The sequence below is a fragment of the Suncus etruscus genome, chromosome 1 (genome assembly GCF_024139225.1).
Source record: "Suncus etruscus isolate mSunEtr1 chromosome 1, mSunEtr1.pri.cur, whole genome shotgun sequence".
NCBI classification, from domain to species: domain Eukaryota; kingdom Metazoa; phylum Chordata; class Mammalia; order Eulipotyphla; family Soricidae; genus Suncus; species Suncus etruscus.
In genome coordinates this window covers 98,535,263-98,556,651 of record NC_064848.1, presented here as the reverse complement: position 1 = coordinate 98,556,651, position 21,389 = coordinate 98,535,263, and the positions used below count along the sequence as shown (strand labels likewise).

At 37.1% G+C, this 21,389-nt stretch overlaps 1 protein-coding gene across 1 annotated transcript in view; it reads left to right on the top strand.

Annotated features, from left to right (window-relative positions):
* Positions 1-21,389, top strand: part of CDK14 (cyclin dependent kinase 14) — a 733,148-nt gene that overhangs the window by 74,281 nt on the left and 637,478 nt on the right. The gene's annotated exons all lie outside the window — the stretch shown is intronic.

Below are 21,389 nucleotides of genomic sequence, written 5' to 3'. Positions count from 1 at the left end.
ATATAATTTGGTTCATTTATTGAACTTTGAATGAGATGTAGACCAGTACAATCCTCATGCAGTGAAAATAGAATCATGCATCTCAATCCACATTGCTCAGATTAAAATTCACAAAGTGCTGGGTTGTGTGATGGTGTCCATGGAAGGCTCATTTAGAGGGCTATGTGCTGTTATTTTTATCTCAGCTAGTGCTTTCCTGCAAATACTTGGTCAGTTTTGCACATCTTTAAAAGTATAGACAAAATTAGAAAATTCATGATTTATGCTAACTCACTAGATATTTTAATATTTTAACTTAAATATTACTTATTTATAATAAATGTAAGCATGATGTAAAAAGTATTATGGGGGATCCAACAAAATAGTTATAAAGAAAATCTCCAGGTAGAGTAAGGAAATAGTTTTTAACTTCAGTCTGAGCCAATAATTGAAAGTATATATATATTATATATTATATATTATATATAAATCTATATATAGAGAGAATATATATAGAATGTATAGTATAAAAATATAGGAAATGATTGCCCCATAGCTTTTAATAAAGAGGGAAATTCTTTCAACTGTCAGCATATCCTGAAACTTTCTTCACTTTTCAGGATACTTAGGCAGTAGAAAAAAGAGATTTTGGAGAGATATTTTCCAAATACTCAAGACATTCAAAGATTCCTATGTGTGCATGCAATCAATTGGAAAATGAGCTAGAGAGTAGCAGTATTTCATGAGTGAATTACATGACATAGGCAAAAATGTAAATTATTATAAACATAGGGCTGGAAACATAGTACCAATATTTAAGCACTTGCCTTGCACATTGCCAACTTTGTTTCAGTTCCTGGCACTACATTAAATCTCTGAAATACCACCAAGAGTGATCTGAGCTAACAAGGATTAGCTCCTGACATGGCCCAGCTTCTACCCTCCAAATATAAATATGGATTGGGAGATAGTTTTATTTTAAAAAATCATTTCTAATGTAGACACGTGACATTCAAGTGAATTCTTAGGTTTCACGGTGGATGTACATTTGTAGCTACACATATATATTGATGTTTCTTTATCTTATCTATATCTAGCATTATCAGAGGGAATTGACATTTTGACTGCTTTACTTTTTCCCTTCTTCTCTTCAGCTTTCCATCACTCTCACATGAAAATCCTACCCTGCATGATCTTTAGTCTTCTCAATTGCTTTCATTTTGCAGAATAGGGGCTGTTCTTTCAATACCCAGATGGCTCTTAGGTCTATTTGCTTTTGTGTCTCTGTAACTGTTACTCTTCACTTAGATTTGAACATGACATTGCTAAGCTAGCTTCTCAGATTTCCAGACCCTGCTCAGATATCTTTTCATAAGCAAAAAAAAAAAAATGTATAGATTCAGCATTTCGTAAACTCAGAATGGATATTAAAATATAAACACAGCATCTATCTGAGTTCTAGAGGTGATAATGTTTCTCTGAGGAGTTGAAAAAACTTAAGTTTTCCCTAAGTTAAATAGAAATATACAAATTTACACTAGTTAAATAGAAATATACAAATTTACACTAGTTTTTCAAATGAACAGTATCATAGCTTCTATTGCATGACTCCCAGTGCATTTGTCGATTCTAAAATCTAATGCAACAAAGCATTAACTTTTTTGACCCAGTGTTTCTCAAACTTATTTGACAATGAAATACTTTTATTTGAGAACATCTGTTAATGCCTTGAGAAATTTCTGACTTTGGAACATAATTGGGGGAAATATTGCCTTAAAATATGTTTTTGGTTAATAAGAGGAAATAGGAGGAGTGTTCTAGAAGTAATGGAAACACCAGACACATTTTTTCCATTTCTCTGACTGGACTTCACAACTTGATTTCATTATTTTTGTATTTACATCACTATCTACAGAGACTCTTTAAAAGTGTGGCTGGCTGATCACCACAGAATCCAGTCACAAAAATACAGATATTGTTAGGACCCAGAGTTCAAAGGACAAGATCACACAATTGGAGTAAAGCTAAACAAAACTTTAATCCATCTACCATTGACTTCAAACTGACCTGTCAGGAGACGAACCCCACCAAGGTCACAAGTCAGTTTTTATACGGAGGATATAAGGAGATTTTATCTTTTGGTGATCTTTTAAATGATTGGCTGTTGTCTAGGGTACCTTCCTACTGTTTCCTCGTGTCCTTTTCAGATAGGCTACCTGGTATGGCCAGGTATCTCAAAGAGGTGTTAATGTAAACCTAGGCTTGAGAAAAGAGAAGTCTAAGAGGTTTATAACATATGGTTCTTTAGAAAATGGCATCTCTCCTTGTTCAGAACCCAGGGCCCACATTCCCTCCTCTTCTTATGGTCCTGAGTCAAATTCTTGACTCTCCTTGAGATTCTTTGTCCCTGTACTTGCTTATGGGAAGATACTGGGTCCTTAGCAGAAGCATCTTAACTGCACCTATGTATGCCTGAATAAAGTAGGTATAATTAATTATTCAAGGACCTACTAAGAATAATATAAAAATAATGAGCAATGGCTCAGCAAGGGACACCTGTCTCTATCTGTTCTGAAGAGCAACTTAAGATAGGAAGAAAACTTGTTCCTGGAACATCCCAATAAAAAAAGAGTCATGCCAGATCAGTGTCCACTTGTTGGGAGAGTTGCTTAACTTGCATGTCTCCCTTGACAAGAGAAACCAGTCCTACCCCAATGGAGCTGACAATAAGAATAAGAAGAGGAAAGGTCCTCTTCCTGTGGGGATGATGACTTTGCTCAACTTGTTCTCACTCACCTTCTTCTGTCAGGTATGACACCTGGGATAGGAGAATGACCATGATGCAAAACTAACCTTGGTTGTGAAAGCATTGACAAACATGCAGAAGTTCAGTCTTATGGTATATACAAGACATGCCCTATTTGGTCTCTGATGGAGATTACTTACCCATGCAGCTATACTGACCTCTATAGTCTCATTGCAATAGTCCAGGTAAGGCGGGTGCTCTCTTAAAAAAGAAAAAAAACATCCTAGATCACCTGCCTGGGAAAGTGCAGTGAGGGGAGGTGGTAAGTGAACCCCACTGCCCAGAACTTCGAGAAATTCAAGGGGAGGGGACATTTTAGGGGTGGGTAAGAGGCACGTGACCATCCCTTAGATTCCCTACAAGGTGATCCTCCCTCCCCTCAGTCTAAGTGCAGCCAGAGTCTATTGTCTGAACCACTGTCCCCATTAATCCCCCTCCCATTAAAAAGGGTCCAGGCATAATCAGCAGTCTTTGTTGTATTTTATACACTGTTCTGGGTATCCAAATGGTACCTAATACCCAATGCCAATGTCTAAGGTCTGTGACAGTAGTGGTGTTTTTCTGCTTGTCCCTCAGATCCGTGCCTATGTCCCTGATGAGCTGGCACAGGTCCAGGTGGAACTTTGGTGATCCTGTGGTGGTGATTACCTGGGCCACCACTCACCTCATTCTTGGGTTTGAAAAGGTCCACTCACTGGAGGTGGGGAAGTAAGCCTGGTGTCCTGCCCTCCCATTCCTACCAGTATCAAGAACTAAGCCACAATCACTAACTGTTGCATTAAACAGGGAATGCCAGTGGCTTTCTGACCAATTGGAGTTTCAGTCCCTTTTCCTCACCCAGCAGTAGCTCTACCTGCCAGGTATCCTCTTTGGCTGGCACTTTCTTGAGGTGGGTGAAGTGAATTTACAGTTTAATCCCATTCAATATGGCTATGGTGGGAGTGGGATGATCACTGTGTAGGGCCTTTCAACCAGGGTTTGAGAGTGCTGGGGTAATGTCATCTCAGCAAGACTGCATCACCAGGCTGAAACTTGTCCTCATCTGTCAAGTTGAGCACTGTCTCAGCTTTAGGCTCTCCTTTGTGGGTAGTTCTGATGTTATGTTGTAATGCTCTCAAAACATGTCAGAGGGCCTGTAAAGATTGGAGGACAGTGCGATAATTCAGTGTTCCTAGAACATTCTACCATAATCTGGGACACACTAGGGGCTTTTACCCCCAAAGCATCTCATAAACAGTGGTGGAGCAAATGTAGGGAGTACACCAAGCCTGAAGGAGGATGAAAGGAAGGAGATCTACCCAATTGTCCTCAATTAATTTTGCTTATGTTTCCTTTTAAGTCCAAGTCATGCTCTCTACTTGCCCTGAACTTTGAGGCCTATGCACAGTGCAGCTTCCAGTCAGCCCTAACACCTTTGCCATCTCCTGGGAGATGGAACTGGCAAAGGCTGGACCATTGTCAGATCCAATAACTACTGGCAATACAAACCAGGGAACAATCTCCTCTAGGATTTTCTTGCTACCTATCTTTTCCATGGGAAAAGCCTCTACTCAGCTTAAAAACATGTCCACCATTACCAAAAAATATCTATACTGATAATTCTCTGGCCTCAGTTCTATAACATTCTTGGTTCTTTCCCCCACAAGAGCTTCCCTGGTCTGGCCTTCCTTTCACCTGCATTCACTTTCTACACACAAGGCATTTAGTGGCCTCTCTTTCCATAAGCTTTCCAACCCTCTCTATAACATACTGTCCCCTAAGACGTTCTTTCATTTTTATATTCCCTTAGGTGGGTGCAGCAATGCAACTGTCTTATTAGCAGTTTCCCCAGCCTCCTGGGCAAAATGATACTTTCCTCTTAGTCCTGCGCACAGACATCCTCTCCAAACTTTTCCTTTTTGTCAATATAGTACTTATCCTTTATGGCAGGGCTGGTGAAAAGGATTTTTATCCTCACTCAAAATGGAAAAATGCAATATGTGTTTAATATATTATTGTTAAAATTATATGCTTTTGTGTGTTTGTCTGTTTTGGCAGGTCACTGCATGGTGTGGCTCTCTGACTTCACAGTTTAAAATTTTGGCTCTTTGTGTCGAACTTGTTTGCCACCCCTGCTCTATGGTATAGTTGTTTTTGTCCAGTAACTTGGGCATGGGCAAGGTCAGACTTCAGTGTGTTCTTTGGTAGCTGCTCAGGCAGCCATTCAGCATGCCAGGTTTTTCTTTTTTTTAATGTTAATTTCTTTTCTCATGTTTTTTATTAATATCTTGATTTAAAAACCTTGATTATAAATATTATTGTAATTGGGTTTCAGTCATGTAAAGAATACCTCCCTTCACCGATCAACATTCCCATCACCAATGTCCCAAATCTCCCTCCTCCCCAACCCATATCTGCTTGTACTCTAAATAGGCTTTCTACTTCCCTCATTCATTCACATTGTTATGATAGTTCTCAATGTAGTTATTTCTCTAACTGCACTTATCATTCTTTGTGGTGAGCTCATGTTGTGAGCTGGACCTTCCAGCCCTCCTCTTTTTTGTCTCTGAGAATTATTGCAAAAATGTCTTTTATTTTTCTTAAAATCTATAGATGAGTGAGACTATTCTGCATTTTTCTCTCTCCCTCTGACTTATTTCACTCAGCATAATAGTTTCCATGTACATCCATGTGTAAGAAAATTTCATGACTTCATCTCTCCTGATGGCTGCATAATATTTCACTAGGTATTTGTACCACAGTTTCTTTAGCCATTCATCTGTTGAAGGGCATCTTGGTTGTTTCCAGAGTCTGGCTATTGTAAAAAGCGCTGCAATGAATATAGGTGTAAGGAAGGAATTTTTGTATTGTATTCTTGTGTTCCTAGGGTATATCCCTAGGAGTGGTATAACTGGATAAAATTTCCAGCTTTTGGAGGAATCTCCATATCGCTTTCCATAGAGGTTGGACTAGACGGCATTCCCACCAGCAGTGAATAAGAGTTCCTTTCTCTCCACATCCCCGCCAATACTGCTTGTTCTCATTCTTTGTGATGTGCGCCAATCTCTGTGGCGTCAACATGCCAGTTTTAAGCTGCAAGATAGGTCTTCTTTCTGAGGTCCTGGGCAGTGAATTACTGCCACAGCTTTTGGCTCCCACATGTTTGAAGGTCTAAAATCTCCTCCTTGTTTCAATTTTTTTTTTAACTTCAGCAGTCAAAAGCCCGTTCTCCTTATAAATGGCCCTGTGAACATGAGTGATGACAAACACATACCAGCTATGAGTGTAGATACTTTCCCCCAGGTATAATGCCTGCGTCAGAGCCACCAATTCGGCCCACTGGGTGGCAGTGCCTTTCCATAGGCTGCTTTCTAGATGATGCCATCATCGCCCACTACTGCTGCCCTTCAAACCTCTCACCATCCTCCATGTAGCTGCTTCTATCAGTGAAGTAAGTGGCTTCAGCTTCCGGGAGTGGGGTGTCCTTCAGGTAGTCTTTCAGCCCTGTCAGGTGATCCAATATCTCTTCACAGTTCTGGGAATGAATGTTTTTCCATTTAGTTGGTGGAGCTATATCACAGGGTTTATCACATTTGAGGGATGCTAGGATGGTGTGGGGCTTGTTTAGTAGTAGAGATTGGTAACCAATTATTCTGTCATTTCTGATCCATGTACTTGGTAGGGTTATCAGGACTTCTTCTATTGCTGCCCCAGAGTGAGTTTTCCTGTATTTTGGACCAGCACTGCAGAGGTTGCAACTATGTATAGGCATGGTGGGAACACAATGGCAACTGGATCTAGCTTTATGCTTAGGTATGCAACCAGTTGCTGCCAGGGTCCCAGTTTTTGGATTGGGACCTTCTTCACAAGAAATTTCTCATTGATGCCAGGATTGGTCCCAGTTTTGGGTTTAGGGCCCCCTTCACAAGAAATTTCTCATTTTTTAAGTGGATTTCTCACACTGGGGACAGCCAGTGCTGGGGACTTTAAAAGGGCCACCTGGAGGCTCCTGAAGGTTTGTTCCTGCTGGGAGCCTCAGGCAAAAGCTATTTCTTTTGTTAAGTTTTATAGGGACTGTGCTATTTCCAGGAATCTGGAAATCCAGAGCCAGTAATACTCCACTATACCCAGGAATTCTCTCACCTGTCTGGTGGATGTGGGATGTAGGAGTGAGGAACTGTCTGGGATCTAGGGTTCGGGGTTGGACAGTCACTGTCTAATCACCTGGAGTCTAAGTTGGGTCCACATGACATATGTTCAAAGTAGGATATGCCCCTGCATTGTAAAATGTATGAGTTCTTATCCATAGTAGATAAGATCTTGTTTCTATAAATAAAATTTTCCCCTTTTTAGTATGCCTTTGCAAGAAGGAAAGGTACTATATTATATTGCTGGTGCATTTGGGGGTGAGAGTGTTAGGCTCCATCATCTCTGTACTCTGGTTTTGACCTGAGCCAGGCAAGACTTTTTCTCTTTTTCCTGTAGGTTTTTGTATTAAGCAGAACCAAAACAGGTGGAGTTAAGGAAAAAAGAAAACAGAAACAAGACAAATATATATATATATGTATATGTATATATATATGTATATATACACACACACATAATAAAGGAAAAAATAAAAATAAATTTAAAAATATTAAGGGAATGGGCCCGGAGAGATAGCACAGCGGTGTTTGCCTTGCAAGCAGCCGATCCAGGACCAAAGGTGGTTGGTTCAAATCCCGGTGTCCCATAGGGTCCCCCATGCCTGCCAGGAGCTATTTCTGAGCAGACAGCCAGGAATAACCCCTGAGCAATGCCAGATGTGGCCCAAAAACAAAAAAAAAAAATATTAAGGGAACAAAGTGATGCAGGGAACTACCTTACATTTGGTGATAAACAGGTTTAGAGGTAGGATTATATAGGCCTTAAACTTATAAAGGAAATATAGGCTTTCCCATTGTCTTTTGGGATATTCTTGTGTGTGGTGGGGATCCAGGGCCCATTTTCATCAACATCCTGGGCTTGTTGAGATTGAGAAATGATTTGCAGCAGAAAGGGCCCTGGTAGAGTTCTTGCACTGGGGATCCTTCTGGAGCTGAGTCTGGTATCAAACATCAGTCCACATTTGAGGGGATGAGAACGAGGGCCACAGAGCATGAGTCAGCAGGGGTGTTGGTTGTAGTTTCTTGTCAGGGGACAAGATGGAGGCTGAGTGGGTGTCCCTTCGCTTGGAAGCTGAGTGATGGCTTATTGGGGCAGGAGGTCGGTCTTGATTCCTAATGGGTTAAGAACCGAGAGTAAAGAGTGTTACTAAGGTGGGATATCTTAAATATTCTTAAATAAAGCTATTATGAAAAATAGTTATGGTCTATGTATATCTTTTTGCAGAATGCTAAGGTATTTTTACTCCCCTTCCTTTCTCTTCTTTTATCTTCCTTTCAGTCCTTTTTTTTATCCCATTCCCTCCCTTTCCTTTCCTTCCTTTCCCATCCTTTTCCATTTTTCTTCTTTCTCCTCATTCATTTTCCTCTTTGCTCTGCCTTCTCAGTCTTCATTTGTTCTTTTTCCTGTTTTCATTTTCCTTTTTGCTGCTGTTGGTATGAGTTGAGGGCATGTATATGGTTTTCTGCTCACTGGAGTATTTTACTTGGTTTCTGCATGCTGACAATTGCACAGTTTATTGTGCAAGTGGGAACTACCGGTATCAGTATTGTTGAGAAATATGATTAGTGCATTTGAGATAATTCTGGTGATACTTCCGGGGACTCCTGGCTTCAGTATTGCAGGGCCCTGAACTGTCCTTATTTCCTTTTAAGTTGTTTTTCCCCAAGTGACAGCAGCATTTTGTGTTCCACCAACAATATTTGAGGGTTTCAGTTTTCTACATCCTAAGGAATACTTGTTATTATTATTATATATATATATGTTATTATATATATAGCGGTTAGATTTTTAGCTGCCTTTAAGGTTGTGAAGTACTAAAACCTCATGTGGTTTTTACTTGTACTTCCCTTATGCAAATGTTAGATACATTTTCATTTTATATTAACATATCTTATGTGGAGAAATTAAGTTCTTGATTACTTTAAAAACATTTTAATGTATATATATGTGTGTATGTGTGCTCAGGGGATTAAGGGGTATATCAATGCAAATCAGCCAACCTGATTGTTCAAAGTGATCATTTGGTGTTTCTCAGGTTCAGTGGTGCTAGAATTATGAAGGCAACCTTGGTGAATCTAGAAGCCATTAGGGTTATACCAGTAGGTTCTTGAGGTTGAATGTTGTTCTGAGATCAAACTCAGTTCCTTGTACATGCAATGTGTGGGCCCCCTGATCCCTGAAATATTACCCTTGCCCTTTACCTACTTTTAAAGTTAAGAATTGCTTTTATAAATTTCAGTTGCAAAAATTTGTAATATGTACTGAGTGTTAGCTTTTCATTATTTGCTCCTACTTTATCTCATTCTTCAATTGTTGTTTATTTTCTAGACCTTTGGGGAACAAAAATTTTCAGTTTTCTTCAAGTACATTACCTTTTTATATTGTGGCTATTTTTGGTTAGTTTAGTTTCGTTTTGTTTTTTGGGCCACAACCAGTGACACTTAGGGGTTACTCCTGATTATGGGCTCAGAAATTGCTCCTGGCTTGGGGGACCATATGGGAAGCCGGGGATTGAACTGAGATCAGATCTGGGTCAGCCGCATGCAAGGAAAATGCCCTACCACTGTGCTATTGCTCCAGCCCCTATTTGTGGTTTTTGTGTCATGTTTAAGAAACTGCTTTCTAATCTAAGGTCATGTGGATTCACCCTGTGTCTATGTGTGTGTAGCAGCATTATAGCTTTAGTTTTATATTTAAAGCTTTGCTTCATTTTGTTTTAATTTTTGCCTTTGATGTAGGCAATGGGACAAGCTTTAATAGTAAACTTTCAGATTCAGCTCTCTGGGAGACCTTGAAAGAGCTAATTTTCCATTGCCTCCATTTTCTTGTGTACCTTATCCTTTATCCCATCTACATTATTAAGTAATCTTGATATAATATCTTAGAGTCTGTTTGTGTATCATGGCAGCAATATAGTAAGACCTTTGAGAGGACAAAGTCTATATTACCTATGTGATTACATTTAATTAAGCAAGCAACCAAGTTATAATGGACATTTATTGTGTTTTACTTTCCATTTACTTTAGCCATTTTTTTACCTGAAAAGAGAACTTTAATTTATGACATATATTCCTGCTCAAGCACTTGGTGCAATGTGTTAACTTGACAATGTGGATTGTGCCTCCAGAGGCACAAGAAATCATAAGAGAGATGCCTGTAGTGGAAATGAACCTGGATAATCTGGAAATATTGCTGTCTTATTACTAGAAAGAAATTTCTGTTTATAAAACCACAGTGAAGCATTGTGAACTGAGAGAGAACTCCCTGGTTGTCAGTTCAACAGCTGAATCTAGCCTTGCCTGGAGCTTCATCTATTTATGGACCTTTCAGATATAAGGGTCTGTGCATTTCTTTGTAGACTCCAGCTGAAAGACTTGTGGTTGTTATACAGAGAGATTGCTAGCTGCTGAAAAGAAGATATACAATATAATTTTTTTTTGGCCTTTGTGGACTTGAAAACCCAAAAGAGAAGCAAGAGCATATGTCAAACACAAAGCAGACATTAGCGTGAAATAGACTGTACATTTACTGGGGAGAGATTATAAAATTAGAACAAGTGCTAAGATAATTCCTAATTTGGATTTCAAAGATGGATTGGTACTTGTTAGTCTTTCTGTATAATAACCAAATGTAGCTTTCTTATAGTCCTTTTTCCATTATTTTATGAGAACTGATATGTTACACTCTATAGAGGTGTGGCAGGATATCAGTATTTTCCTCTTCTGGCTTTTATGAAGAGATGGTGGATACTCTGATTTGAGAAGTTTTAGGCATAAGGATTTTCAGAATCTTATTTTATTAATTGTATATCTAAGCTGAAAACCTGTTATAGTATTATGCAATTAGTTGATTGATAAAATTTTAGGTCTGATAGATTTAGGATCATTCATTTTACAGAGAAAAAAAACACAATATATCCCATACAAGTTAGAGAATGTGGAGGGAGACTTGGGACATTGGTGATGGGAATGTTGCACTGGTGATGGGTGGTGTTCTTTACATGACTGAAACCCAAACACAATCATGTATGTAATTAAGGTGTTTAAATAAATTAAAAAAAATTATTTAACTGAAAAAAAAAAAGAAAAGAAAAGAAAAGAAAAAAATAAGTTAGAGAATGTGCCCAGTCACACAGAAGGACTGTAGCTGTAAATTCCATTTTATTGTTTGTGGAACAGGCTCTCTGCAAATAAAAGAAATGTAAAATAGTCATCTTTTATCTACTGAGGCATGCTTCTCAATATTTTTTAAGAACTTCTATCTTAGAAAAAAGGCTGGTGAGGCTTTATAAAGTTCTTTTGGGGAAAATTTAAAGACTAGGGCTGAATTTTATTTGAACAAGCCTTTTGTTTAGCACAATGCCAGCTGGATGTTTTTATCTTTCTGAGTTTGGTACCCAAGCTCCACTGGATTGTCTGGATGGTGGCCATTTTCTACCCAGCTGGTGCTTCCTTGTCTGTTAAATCAGGCGGGATGTTGTGGTCCTTATGTCAGCACACCTAATTCTGGCATTCAGGATTACCATTTCAAATGCTGAATTTAAGATCGTGCAATTATGTAGAAGTCACAGGTTCATTTTTCTCTTTCTAAGCCTTTTCTCATGCTTTGAGAAATTTGTACTAGAAAAAGTATTAAATTTTTTTTATAATTTTATTAGTATATAACTATTATTTCTAAACTAATATTTAAGGAATATTTATTTATAAAATTGTTTATCAAAAATAAAAAATAACAAAATATTTTAAGGTTTTTAACTTGATTAATCTACTTTCAAGAGCATTGTTACTTGTTAACAATATTTTTTTCTAAAACCTACCAACTTTAATCTGCTAATTATACCACATATCATTATACTGTGAAAATTTTATATGTAAATGATCACAAATCCCTCTTTTATACATCACCAAACTGTAAATATCAGGCCTTATTTGTTATGCAACAATACTTACTTGCTTTCATGAATGTTACTGATTACATTAATAAAATAAAAAGTATTTTTATGTGTTTTGGGATCACACTAGTGGTGCTGAGGGTACCGCTGGCTCTGCTTCTAGGGATCACTCTTGCTGGGGCTTAGGTGACCACATATGGTGATGAGATCGAACCTGATTTAAAATACCAATGTAATTTATTCTCTTTTCTATATGTGCACATTTACAAATCAGCTGTTTTCTATATCAGTTAACTATCTCTACCACTTCTTGAGCTTATAATACTATTCAGAGAATGTAAAACTATGCAAAGCAAAGAGAGAGAGCAAAACCTTACATTAGACCAGCCATCACCTTGACTCTATTTATTGATTTCCTACACATTGTTTATTTTTATAATTTTAGATTGCTTATAGTCAAGTTAGATTTTAGTGAATTTACAAATATTCTTACCAATAGATTTAGGTACACAGTATCCCAACACTACACCCACCAACAGAGTGACAATATCTTTCTACCAATGTTTCAAGGTCCACCTATTCTCCCCTTCACCCAACTGCAAACTGTTCTGTAGGCTTACTTTCAAGCTTTTTAGTTTATTTTACTGTGTATTATGAGAAATATACTGCAATTTCTTTATCCAGTCACTTGTTCTTGGTTTATTACCAGATCTTGGCTTAAAGGCACTTAAAATTAAGCTATTAGTTTTATTAGTGCATAAGCAACTATTTGATGATTGTAATCTTTTTTAATGGAATATGCCAAAGACCACACAATGCCTAAATGTAGTCTGTAATGGTCTGCAAGGTGAATAAAATTCATGTGTATTGTATATTCAGTTGACTCTGCTATTATCTAATGTCTTATTAAATTTACTCTCCATAATATTGATCATTTAATTATCATACAGTTATAGCTAAAGAGTTAGTGTATTAAACACATGTAGGTCTTTATCAGTAACTATATTTCTTTCTATTGTTTTCCTAAAATATAAATTACTTTATTTAAAGACTATATATTACATAGTTGACATAGTTGATTATATTTTGTTTCCACGTAAATGTAAGTGAAATTATTAAAAAAGAAAAAGAAAGAATAAAAGAATAGTAGGAAAATTTTGAAAATCATTGTATCTTGCAGTATGTCATTATCAGAAGATTTAGTAAGCTCTTATTACTAGTTGATCTTACTATTACTTCATTGTGAACTTTAAGTGACTTAAGATATACTTTGATGTTTAAATTGGTGTGTTCCTATGGGAAGACAGTAATAAAATAATTGGAGTTGACATGTGGCTGTGAATGTAGCTGCAGAATTTAGGGATTCTACACTATTCCTTATATGGAATATAAGAAAATGGGGCATGTTTTTGGCTGCCAGTGCTTCTGGAAGTATGAGAAGGTGGGGGAAGGGTGCCCACACTCCAAAAAGTCTTGGAGATATCAGCTAAAATATCGGGCTACCTGGAGTTTTGGTCAGGTTGATGTCTCTGTAGAGAGTAGTAGAGGATAAAAGAAGGCAATTGGTGAAATGGTGATTATGGGTGATGGGTGCAGCGTGGGCTTCAGCAAGATAGGGACTTGGCTCCCCCTCTTTTGAGATTGCCAGCTTTTAGATGTGTGGTCAGTGTATCCATTGGTTTTCACAGTTTGATTTACATCTATATCAAGAATAGAATGAGTCTATGGATCTGGCTGGATGCAGACATAGTGATTGCTAAAGGCACTTTTTGATAAAAGTAATGAGAAGGTCCTTCCTGAGAACCATATCTGGAGAAATGAAGACATGTGTACAATGGAAGAGAGCTTTCTTGACCAAGAGAGAGATTTTCTGTCAAGGACTCTGTGAGCTTAGAAGGAGGGAGAAAGGACTGGGTATATTGAGTGAGTGGGGAATGTAAAAGGATAGCTTTATCAAGCCTTTTATGTGTCTATTTCCAAAACCTTAGAATGAAGATAATAGTTTATGTTCACCTTAACAGTCTCTTCTATTTACTTACACATAGATAAAATTTAATTTTAGCAAACACTTCATATATTTCTTTCTTTCTTTCTTTCTTTCTTTCTTTCTTTCTTTCTTTCTTTCTTTCTTTCTTTCTTTCTTTCTTTCTTTCTTTCTTTCTTTCTTTCTTTCTTTCTTTCTTTCTCTCTCTCTCTTTCTTTCTCTTTCTTTCTTTTTTTTCTCTCCCTCTCTCTTTCATTCTTTCTTTCTTTCTTTCTTTCTTTCTTTCTTTTTCTCTCTTTTTTCTTTCTTTCTTTCTTTTGCTTTTTTCTTTCTTTCTTTCTTTCTTTCTTTCTTTCTTTCTTCTTTCTTTTTGAGGGGGGCCACACCTGTTTGATGTTCAGGGGTTACTCCTGGCTAAGTGCTCAGAAATTGCCCCTGGCTTTGGGGGACCATATGGAACACCAGGGGGATAGAACTGCGGTCCTTCCTTGGCTAGCATTTGCAAGGCAGACACCTTACCTCTAGCGCTACCTCTCCGGCCCCACTTCATATATTTCTAAGTTGGCCCAGGGCTGTTTATTTTGGAAACAAATAAGCAAATGGCCTTTAAAAATCTGCCTGGCTATCTGGATATTAGGTAAAAAAGAAGCTACTATTGATTCATTGTGCATTTTTTGGTCTTATCCTGTGCTCTGCATTTATATGCCATGTGAGAAGTTGTAAAATATAGCCATTAGTCAGTGACTTATGCAACAATTCAGACTTCTATATTTGAAATAAAGGAACAAGAGAATAAGTATTACCTAAATTGTCTTTAGAGGAATTATAAAAGTTGCAACGTAAATTAGGAATAGTTCTTTTTATTTATTTTTATTAGATTTTTTATGGAAATCATACTTTTTCAAGTTGTTCACAGTACAGTTGTTTCAAGAATTAACTAGTTCAACCTCAATCATTCTCACCAGTGTGACTTTCCCTCCACCAATGTTCCCATCATATATCACCCCAATTTGCCTCCTATTACAACACTATCAAAACTATGGAGCTATCACAACTCAGATCAATAAGTGCCCATTTATAATCATTGTTATAACTCACAGTGATGTTACTAGATAACATCTGATGATCTTTTATGCTAGCTGAGAAGTGTCATTGTTTAGGTTTACTGAGCTTGGTGGTCTTCTATGTAACTTTCCCATCAGATTTTCTGTGATCCTCCTGAGCTAACAGTACTATGAAATGAAAAGGTGTTGTGCAACTATATTGTGTGGCTTTTCGGTCCAGGAGCTATCTAGAAAAATTTGGTACTTTACAGTTTGATAAGGTTCAGTGGGGAGTCAGTGTGGAGTTCAGCCATTTCTTTGTCAGAGAGTGCTAGGGTTGTGGCTGCTAGCTTCTGTGCCTTCAAGCTGACAGGAGGATCTTCCCTCCCCCACCTTCTGAGAAGGACCTAGAATTGTCTGTGTCAGTCCAGACCAATTTACCTGGGATGATTCAGTGGCACCATGTTCTTTTGGAAATCAGTATCTCTCTTATTTTTTTAATTTATTTTTTTAGCTTAGTTATTTTATTTTTATTTATTTTTTATTGATTTAAGTCTTGTGATTTAAAATACTATTAAGGTGGTTTTTTACGCATATATTTCCTACCCTATCTACCCTATCACTACCCTATCACTAATGAGCCCACTGCCTCTCCTCCCTTTTGCACCCACTACCAATAGCTCTGTTGTGCTCCTTTGAATAGGACATATTTCTTAAAAAAATCTAATTCAGAGATAATATTGTGAGATTATCTTGAAATGTATTTTATGATGACAAACTGAATTTAGAAAATAACTTTAGTGAACAATTCAGATGTAACATTTTATGGTTTTTGGGTCACACCCGGCAGTGCTCAGGGGTTATTCCCGGCTCCGTGCTCAGAAATTGCTCCTGGCAGGCACGGGGGACCATATGGGACGCCGGGATTCGAACTGATGACCTTCTGCATGAAAGGCAAACGCCTTACCTCCGTGCTATCTCTCCGGCCCCAGATGTAACATTTTAAATGTAGATTTTTTTCCTTTTTTTTTTAAATAATATCTTTATTTAAGCACCTTGATTACAGACATGATTGTAGTTGGGTTTCAGTCATATAAAGAACACCACTTTCGCCAGTGCAACATTCCCATCACCAATTGCCCCCAATCTCCCTCTACTGCCAATATGTATTTAAGACAGGCATTCTACTTCTCTCACTCATTGACAGTGTCAAAAAAAATTGTCAGTGTAGTTACTTCTCTAACTGCACTCACCACTCTTTGTGGTGAGCTTATATCTTGAGCCAGTCCTTTGAGCTCTCATCTCTATTGTCTATGGGCATTATTACAATAATACCTTTTCTTTTCTTTTCTTTTTTCTTTTCTTTTCTTTTTCTTTTCTTTCTTTGGTTTTTGGGTCACACCCAGCAGCACTCAGGGGTTACTCCTGGCTTTATGCTCAGATGCCTTACCTCTTGTACCATAGCTTCAGCCCCAATCTAGAAAAAAATTAAGAAAAAATAGTTATATGTATTGTTGAAAAGAACAGGGAAAGTGCTGTGGGAAATATTGTTGTTGTTATTTTAGGGTCGGTCACTCTTTGCAGTGGTCAGAACTTACTTCTGGCTCTATATAGGGATCTCTCCTGGCAACATTCAAGGTTACTCATATGGAATGCTTCAGATTGAACCTGGCTTAGATGCATGCATGCAAGAAAATGCCCTACCAACTGTACTATCTCTCCAGTTCTGCAAATAAATTAAAAAAATTTTTTACTACTTACTGTTTTTGCATTTCTTAGGACCTCCACTGTTAGGCATACATTTTAGTACTGAATCATATTCTTAGCCACTATAATATTCTTTTTTGGGGGAAGGGTCTGGGCCATACACGGTGACACTCAGGGATTACTCCTGGCTATGCTCCTGGCTTGGGGGACAATATGGGACGTCTGGTGATTGAACTGCAGTCTGTCCTAGGCTAGCGCAGGCAAGGTGGATGCTTTACCACTTGCACTACTGCTCCATCCCCATGGGCTACCCAAATTTCTTAACCTTAGTTGTTTGGTCATTGTTTCTAGATGACACACTATTTTCCAAATAAAATCAAAATTTCTCCCTCTCTACTTTAATTGATTTTCAGTTACTCATACTAACAGTTCTATGTATCTGGATACATATCCAGAAGAATATGGAGCTATTGAAAATACTAAAGCCAGAACTAGAGCTAAATAATTAGTTGATGGAGTCACTGCAAACTTTAGAAAAGGTGATTTATGGTTGATGTCAGCTTCTTTGCTGGTAGAAAATGATGGGTTTAGATAAAGTCAATGGTTTTTACAAAGCTATTTACCACTTTTAAAGTCATATTAAGGAAAAGACACATATGTGTTAGTTCTAATGAATTATTTTTCTATGAATTAATCTTTCTTCTTATTAAAATTCTTTGGAATAATAATTATTTCAATTATCTATCTCTTGCCACTGAACTCTATGTTCCTTAAAAGGAGAACAAAACCTGTGTCTTGCTTGTCCTTATGTCTTATTTTAATATGTCTTTAGTGCTAATATGAGAACTTTACTCAAAGTGATCTGTCCTGATTCTCTCTACAGTCTATTTTCCTTTTTGGTTTTTGGGCCATACCCGGTAACGTACTAAGGGGTTACTCCTGGCTATGCGCTCATAAATCGCTCTTGGCTCGGGGACCATATGGGGCGCTAAAGGATTGAACCATAGTCAGTCCTAGGTCAGCAGGATGCAATACAAATGCCCTATTACTACACCACTGCTCCGGCATATTCTTAACCCCTTAAAATACTCTGCATGCAAATACAACATACTTAAGAAGTCCCCAATAGATTTGTTGAACTTGAGGAGATAGTTTCCTTTTTATTCACTTAATTTGTGATTTGCTGGCATTATGCAGCTGTGCTGTACTATTTACTGAATAAATCATTGAACTTTTATATTTTAGTATATGTTTTGCCAAAGTGAATACTGAACTTTTACATTTAAGAATGAAAAATTTACATTGTCTTTTACTTTCTGATTTATATTCACCATAAGATCTTTCTAAGTGGCTGCCTTAGATTTTGAGGATGGATGACTACAACTCAAAATGTTCTGTGGCTTTCAGAGGTTATTTATCTGCATTATCTTTCTCATTGCTTTAGATGTAGTAAAAATGATTCTGCATAATTGTGTATGAAGTGTTTAAAGATTAGAATTGTCTTCTTGTGTATATGGATATATACATTTTGTTTATAATTTTAGATTTTATGTTTCTATATATTTTGTACAAAATACATGCACACTTGTATGTTATATACACTTACATGTATACATTTCTTTATAAAAATCTTTATAATTTTAGGAGTAAATAAGAACATGTCTATATTAAGAAAGGAGTCCTTATTTAGCATCTAAATGCTTATTTTTGTTTTATTTTTGGACCTCACACTCAAGGGCTCCAGACTCTGCATTCAGATATTACTCTTAATAAGCTTGGGGGAACCATATGGGATGCTAGGGATCAAACTTGGGACAACTGTGTACAAGGCAAATACCCTACCTGCTGTGCTATTGTTCGGGCCCGTATCATCTAAATTTATGTTTAAAATGTTAGCTCAACTGGGACTGGAGTGGTTGCACAGTGGTAGGGCATTTGTCTTGCACACAGCCGACCTAGGATAGATCGTAGTTTGATCCCCTGGAGTCCCATATGGTCCCTTGAGCCAGGAGCAATTTCTGACTGTATAGCTAGGAGCAACCCCTGACCGTCACCGGTTGTGGTCCAACAACAACAACAACAACAAAAAATAGTTCAACTGATGATGGACATTTATTTTTATCTTTTTTTGGATTTTATGGTTCTTTTGAGGTGAACTCAAATTTTGTTGTGTCATTTGACAAATTATCTAATGTCTGAAAAAATGTTCATTTTATTACCACTATGCTGTCAAATATTAGTTAATATGACTAATTTTCTCATATATGAGATGATGTGAATAGGACAGGACTAGTTATTGATTGGGCAAATAAAACAGCATGAATAATAAATTTAAAATTACACTGAAGAAACCAGATGAGACCCGAGGTCAGATAGAATGTTTCTATTTGTCTTGGTCTTTAAGACCCTGTTATATGTTGGAAATCTGTTGAGTATATTAATCAAGCTTTCTCTGTGGGCTCTTCATAACATAATAATGTATTAAGTTTCATGTTTTATTGTCATTATATATCATATGTGCATAATCTTTATTGGTTTAGATCAGCTATTGTGATGAGAAAATCAGATCATAATATTGTTCAAATGCTCTGACTGTTATGCTTTTGATTACATATATTTTTTAACAACTGTGATAAAAACTAGAGGGCTAAATTATATATGTACATATATGTACATATTTCTTTTGTTTTTTTTTTTGGGGGGTGCATATCCAGCTCATTCTGTGCTTTATATCACAGAACTGTTTCTGTGCTCAATGTATGCTTTAGACTGAGACTAAATGTACACTTGCATGTTTTTCCAGTAACTGTTCGAAAATTAGTTTCTTTTATAAATATGTAGAGATTCCTGTGTGTGGAAGTTGTATATATGTTGAAAATATATGTTTGCATTTATTTTCTAAATATCTAGAATTTTCAATTGCATCAGAATTTTAACTGATTCTCTGGTCTTCCGTTAATCTATTGGACTTTATTTGGTACAGGCAGGGAGAAGTTCCTAAGCAGTGGTCAGGGGTCTGGTGGTCTCCTCTAGGTAATAATCAACTAGGTTGGATGGACAGTTCAATGCTAGGGCTCAAGGTGCTACTTGGGTTTTGAGCTATTAGGACTCAGGGGAAGAGGATGTAGCACCAGAAAGCAGGGAACAACAGGACCATATTCAGTAATTGGGCTGAGACTTGAACAGGTTCAACAACTGATTGATTCTTGTGCTATATCCTTGGTCTCTCTTTTATTTATTTTATATTTTTTATTATATTGTAAGATTGTTCATTTGTTTGGAGTCTTCAGGTCACCCGTTGCATGTTTGAAGACTAATCCTGTGTCTATGCTTGGTGGGTACTACCAGCTGTGGTCAGGCCACAATGTGGTTTCAAAAATCTCATGCAGGGTCAGCTTTATGCAAGGCAGACACCTTAACCCCTGCACTATGTCTTTGATGCCTTCTTACCTTTTAGAACTTGAATGCTTGTATCATGAATTTTAATAATTGTATGTTGTTTAGCACCAGTCATTTTTCTCATATGATTGTTCCATAAAAGTGTCAGGAGGCTCTTAAAGTTGTGCCCATCACCTCGTATATTTCATAAAAATGCTACTTTATCCCCAATGTACATTTGGCAAATGTAGAGCTTTACATGAAGTGCTTCATGACATTCACTTGTTTGGGGAAATATTTCTTTTTATTAAGTTTTTGGAAGAAGTAATTCTACTTGGGCATCCTCCAGACAGCCTGATCTTCCCCTAATGCCTCCCTACCATCGGCAGGCATTTTTCTCACCCTCCAGAAAGCAGGCAGCTGGCGGTGCTTAGCTGTTCTCGAGGATACCATGTGTAACCGCTCTCATGGGCTGACTTGTATGCTTTTGCTAATTGTACTTGTGCTTGTGATAATATAATAAACTCACAAAATATGCACATATAAGGGAAGAGTACAGCTGTTTTAGGAAAACTAAATGAGTTGGAAAAGAAATAATATACACATGCCTTAAACTTATTTTCCTCTGTAGATTCTGGCATAAGAGACAACTTTCAAGATTGTAAAAATTTAGAAAACATTAGCCTAGTATCTTTTAATCCTCCTCTTATGAAAAACAATTCTGGAATTTTTATATGATGCTTGATAATTGTGGTTAATATAAGGAGGCACAGGTGCTTAAGTAAAGATATTATTAATTAAAGAAGTAAAATGAGAAAAATGTGGGGAAACAGCTAAATTTCTGATTTAACTTTAAAGAAAAATCCTTCATTCCATTTCACAAGATATTTAAGTGAATGTCCATTTATAAGAATAAATTGAAATGTGCAAGCTGTAAGGCAAACATTTTATTTTGTGTGTGTGATTCTTTCATTTAAGTAATTTTTGGCTTTGTTCACTTAGTATTGGCATCCACTTATGGTAGATTACTGTTTTATGTTCTCAAATAAGTTACCTCTATCTGTGCACTGAGGGTATAATTGATTCTCATTCTTTTAAAATTGTTTTTTTGTAGTGGGATCTATTCCCATCTCTGTGCTCAGGGATTGCTCCCAGTAGTGGTGTAAAACCATAAGCAGTGCAGAACGATCAAATGAGGTCTCCTTTACCTTTGATTTTGTTATTTGTTCTCTCTTCTTATCTATCTAGGATTTATGGGATCTATAGATGGATGCATATACCCAATCTCTCACACACTTACACATATACTTGCATTTTTTTTCTGAACTCCTTTAGAGTTAGTTTTGTAAAGGATATTACATATAAAGATACTATATATTTCCTTTTGTTTCCTTTTATTTTTTGATATCATACCCAATGATGTTCAGAGGTCATTTTGGTGGGGCTTGAAAGACTACATAGAGTGACAGATATTGA